Source organism: Phaseolus vulgaris, chromosome 1, assembly GCF_000499845.2.
Source record: "Phaseolus vulgaris cultivar G19833 chromosome 1, P. vulgaris v2.0, whole genome shotgun sequence".
Lineage (NCBI taxonomy): Eukaryota > Viridiplantae > Streptophyta > Magnoliopsida > Fabales > Fabaceae > Phaseolus > Phaseolus vulgaris.
This window is the reverse complement of record NC_023759.2, coordinates 7,458,105-7,463,846: the sequence shown is the minus strand read 5'-3', so window position 1 is coordinate 7,463,846 and position 5,742 is coordinate 7,458,105. Positions and strand designations below refer to the sequence as shown.

The 5,742-nt window shown below is 26.9% G+C and overlaps 1 long non-coding RNA gene across 1 annotated transcript; it reads right to left on the bottom strand.

Annotated features, from left to right (window-relative positions):
* Positions 1–1,028: 1,028 nt before the first annotated feature.
* Positions 1,029–1,672, bottom strand: LOC137815430 (uncharacterized). The gene is made up of 2 exons (XR_011081741.1): positions 1,303–1,672; positions 1,029–1,197 (listed from the first exon to the last, which is right to left on the bottom strand). It is a non-coding gene; the product is annotated as an uncharacterized lncRNA (long non-coding RNA).
* Between the last annotated feature and the right edge of the window lie 4,070 nt (positions 1,673–5,742).

Below are 5,742 nucleotides of genomic sequence, written 5' to 3'. Positions count from 1 at the left end.
TTAAAAATAATTAATACATATAATTTGATATATTGTGGCATAGATGCTGAGATATATATATTTTAATGACAATAATTTAATAAAATGAACTACATTAAATGGTTTAAAAAAAATTAAAACTATATTAAATTTTTAAAATTTCTCAAAATTAAATTGATTTTTGACTCTTAATATAAAAATAAAAATTCTTAATATAAAAACCAAAATGATAATCTAAAATAGTTTAACATATAAAAATAATAATAAATTTAATTTTCAAATTTAAAACATTAATTAATTAATAAAAATTATCTACAAAATTAAATGTATTTTTAAAATAATATATATATTAAAATGAAAACATTTTTTTTTAGAAAAACTACAACTCACCCACCATACTTTTATCTGATATCTTTGTTTTGTCTGTGATTCCGAAATAATTAGAATTTCCGTTTAATTTTCTAAATTAAAGGAGATATCTCAGGATATCCTAATTTTTATACTATTTTTTTTATATAAATATTTTTGATGTTAGATAGTTATTTATACTAATTTTAATTTAATAGAAAAGAAACCAATAACTCAACCTTCGTGCTTATAATTCATGCTGCAAAATAAAGCACACAAATTTGCAAGAGTTCTACATTCATATTAATATAGTTTGTTTTAAGTTTGTTTTTTCATTAGCATATTGTTTTTAAGTATTATGGATAGTTTAATAATATAGTAATAAAAATATACATTAAAAATTATATATCTTTAAAATACACATGCAATTAATAAATTTATATATAATAATTATATGTCTTTAAAAAAAAACATGCAATTGATTTCGTACTTTTACCAATTGGTTTGCTCTAAGAAAATTAGAGCTATAATTAAAGTTTAACGTAATACATCAAACCAGGTGTCATAAAATGATATCTTTTTCCGAATTAAATTTATTTTGGATTAAGCTATCTGAAATGTAAATTCATTTTAATTAAACATAAACGATTCATATTACGTAAATGTAAAAGTAAACTCTCTAAAAAACGATAAATGGAGGATACCAACAACATGAAAAGCTACTCATTAATTATGAGTTTTAACATAACACTTTCTTTCACCCAAGCTAAACAAACAATCTTATTTTTGAAAAAAAAAGTTGACAACTTCAAAGCATAATCCACCATTTCTAACGTCTCATCTCCTTCTCAGGGCTAGTTTTTTATAATACTGAAAAGGAAGAGGAAGAAAAGAGAGTAAAAATAATGTCAGAAAAGTAAATGAAGGAGTAGAATTAACATGAAAAATGATATAAAAAAAAGAAAGAAATCTCACTTCTCGCAATCGAAGTCCTTGGAGATGGGATAATTCACATTAATATTACAAACTTTAGGAAGGTTATTGACCCTGCCAACATCAAAGTTAGGAATGTGAGAGGCTGCTTCCTTAAGGCACTTACATGCAGCAAGTTTTTCTTCTTTTGTGGGTGTTGAAACTATCAATTTATTCAACCCTTGGCAGCAAGGAGTTGGAGGAGTATTGGTTTTATCGGTGAGGAAATCTAAGCATGGCGTCACTTAGGATTTGGTTTCCTCACAAGTCAGGGCCTTTGGTGGTTCTATGGCTGCAACTGTGAGGACTAACACAGCTACCAAACTCAAAAATGGTACATACACACTCTTCATTTTATCCACAATGGTTTATCTGAATCACTCACTGGTGCTTTTGATTTTGGATGGATGGAACATTGTGATAGTCTTACATTTATAGCCACATGCATGATGCGTTCTGAGCTAAGTGGGGTTCCTATAGACTCTACAAAACAACGGCTAAAGTGACAAAGACTACTATTTATGATTATTAATCACTTCTTGATCCTTTTCTTTTTCTTGTAGTATGGTCCATAAAATATGAAGAAATATAATTTCTTTCAACAGTTTTGATGTGTTATTGCGAATAGTTAGTGACTTTTTTATCTCTTTCTTGGAGTATGCTCTACATACTCCTACAAAACAAGATTACAAATGATGTTTTGACACCTGTGGAGTTGTATACAACTTTTGATGTGATGGATGTAGAATTAAATATATATAATAAAGGGTAAATTTGTAACTAAAAGATATGAAAAATATTAAAATAATAGTATTGGGAGTTGTAATGTGGTTATATAAAAAATGTGTGTGGTCAATGTATCATTGTTTGACAACGTATACAAACAAGATAAAAAATCATTGTATTTTGTTTGTATCTCATTTTGCTTTATTGATTTTAGGATTTTAAAATTTATTGTTGTTTCTTTCTTTTCTCAACCCACGTTTTCTCTCTATATTCCTCTCTCTCCCAACTTCTCTTCTCTTCCTTCTTTCTTCATTTTCTTTCTCATACCTCATCTATTGCAAAATCTGATCACACCATGTTGCAGTAGAGAAGTCAAGATACATTTCTATCCGATTATATTTTAAATCAGAGTAAGTTAATTTTTACTCTAAAGATTAATTATTCTATGTTTTTCTCTACGATTTAGTCATCAATCTTAGCGATGTCAATTGAGAAAAGTGTTTCTCTTAACTTGATTAAGCTCATACTAAAATTTTGTAATGTTTGGATAACTTTCTCTAGGTTCCTAAATTTTGGAGTGGTTCCCCCATTTGAGGTAGAATTTCCATCAGAATAAGGAATCTCAAGTAATGGGAGCAAACTTTAAATTTCATTAGTACCCAAGTTAGAAGATCTGAATGTGAAGGGGACGTGATTCCTAGTTTCAATTTCTATTACAGGATGTTATTTGATAAAATGGTTTGATTTTATGTTGTGTGAACATGTATAATTATTATATTTTGATAATTTGGAACTTAAATATTATTTTTTATGTTGGAAAAGTTCTTGAATATTATGTGTTTGAATGATATGTATTATATATGAATGATGAAAATTGTATGAAATTGATGTCATACATTTGGGATAATGTATGAGTTATTGTTTGATGGTACATTAGGTATGAAAAACCTATATTTAACAGAGATCCTCTAGTTTCACTTATGATCTAATTCAATTGGTGAGAAGCTGATGCTAGAGTTCATACAAACTGAGTCTCGCTATACACACTCGGTATTAGATGTTTGAACGTATCATGATCATTGATGTATGGATTAGATGTTAGTCTTTGTTAAAAGCATACTTAATGAGTTTTATAATTATAAATATGAAAAATTTTATGTTATGATATTAACTAATTAATTAAAAATTATCTACATAAATAATTTTGTTTTTAAAATAATATATATATATATATATATATATTTACATTTGTCCGACCCATGTGACTAAGGAGAAACCCCACTCCCTACTTGTTACCATTTCAGTTTTGCTTTTGTGATTCTTAAACCTTTAGAATTTATATTAGTTTTTCAGTTTTTTTATCAGTATACGTTTCTTTTAAGTATTTTAAGTATTTAATGATAGTTTGATAATGTAGTAATTAAAAATATATATTAAAAAGTTATATTTCTTTAAAGCATACATGCAATTAAGAAATATATAATAAAACGGTTGTGACATTAATTATTTTTTCATTTTCATTTTTCATCACATTAAATATATATACATACATTTAAATTAATTAAATTTTTAAGGGAAAATAAAAGTATAATTGTAAAAAGAATATAATTTACTACCAATTTTTGTGAATGTAAGAAGTGAATAGTTTTTATGTAGATTAAAGATGTGACAAAAAAATATGGAAAAAAATATTTTATTTTTACTTAAAGTATACAAGGTCACTTTTATGATTTATGTATTTTTCAACATAGAGTTTCCAAATATGGATTTTTTATTATATGCAAATCTTGCTATTTATTCATGTTTACTTAATATTTTTGCATACAAAGCTTTAAACAGATATAAATAGTTTTGTTAATTACATATTCAAACAACATTTATTCCAACAATTTCATTGTAACAATCCAGAAATTGCATTTAACTATTACAATACAAGTTCTATATGTTTCCATAGGAGCTTAGAGTTTTTCAAAATATTCATATTAGAATATTATGACTTATACAAATATAAATTTTTACAATATAAGGTTCAAAACAACATCTTAAAGTTATTCAGACCCTCTCAGCACGTGTATGATCATGTGTTCGTGTAAGTATTTCAGTCATAACAGTTCACAACACATCAAGAAAGTAAGGTAAGCTGTTGTCAAATAAAATTTCAATATCAATTTCATCATTCATATATACCATACATCGATCTATTTTCAATAACAATCATTGGATTTCATTTCAATCCATATCACTTTGATTTCATTTCAATCACACTGACTACACTTGAATCCATCGTCTTCTGGAAAACTCCTTAAGTATGTCCCTACTAGACACTAACATCTAAAACATACATAAAGGATTAGGATAAGTTCAAACATCTAATACCGAGTGTCTACCGCGGGACTGGGTGTGTATGAACTCTCTCATCAACTTCTCACCACCTGATATCTTAGTTTATATGACTTAGATCATCAGTTAAGCTAGAGACTCTCTGTTAAACATAGACTTTTCATACTTAATGTACCATCAAACAACAATTCATACATTATCCCAAATGTATGACATCAATTTCATAGAATTTTCATCATTCATATATAATACTTATCATTCAATCGCATAATATTTCAAAATTCATAACATTCAAGAACCTTTCCAACATAAAAAAACAATATTTAATTTTCAAACTATCAAAATCTAATATTTATACATGTTCACACAACATAAAATCAAACAATTTTATCAAATAACATCCCTGCAAGAGAAATTGAAACTTGGGACCACTCCCCCTCCACATTCAGATCTTCTAGCTTAGGGTACTATTGAAAATTAAAGTTAGCTTCCCTTACCTTAATTGATCGCTTTCCAAGCAACATCTAGAATTTTTATCTCCTCAATATGGATAAACATGAAGATATAAGGGCCTAATGCAAGTTATCCAAACAAAACAAAAGTTCAATATATAGTAGAATAAGTTGAAAGGATTACTCTTTTCAACTGACCCCACCAAGATTGATCACTAAATCATAGAGAAAAACAAAGAATAAAGGATCTTTAAAGTAAATATGAACTTACTCTGTTTGAAAATCTGACTCCTCAGTTATAGCATGACGTGATCAAATTTTGGAATAGATGAAGTATGAGAGAAATTGAAGAGAGAAGAAAGAGAGAAAGGATGAAAGGGTGAAAAGGAGGGGCGGCGATTTTGTTTCCTTGTTCTTTTTTTTTTTTTTTTTTACGGATGAGTTTTAAAGATTTTTTATAAAACTTTAACAAAATAATGGAGGTTCTATTTTAGGATTCATTATGTTTCAAATATTTATTGTAAAACCTCAGCAAAATAACGAAAGTTTTTTTTAACCTTAGTTAACTTCCAAAAGTTTATTCTAAAACCTCAGCAAAATAATGAAGGTTTTTAACATTCGTTAAGTTTCAAATATTTATTGTAAAAACTCAGCAAAATAACATAGGTTTTTTTCACCTTCATTAACTTTCAAAGGTTTATTCTAAAAGCTTAAAAAAATAATGGAAGTTTTTTAACATTCGTTAAGTTTCAAATATTTATTGTAAAACTTGAGTAAAATATTTTAGATTTTTTAAAAACCAGTGTAATATGTACCAAAATTTGAATAGAATATTAAAAAAGATGTGCTCCAAAAGGCACATATAACACTGGTTGGGACTCACAACCGGTGTTATATGTGCTCCAGAGTCACATACTAAACCCTA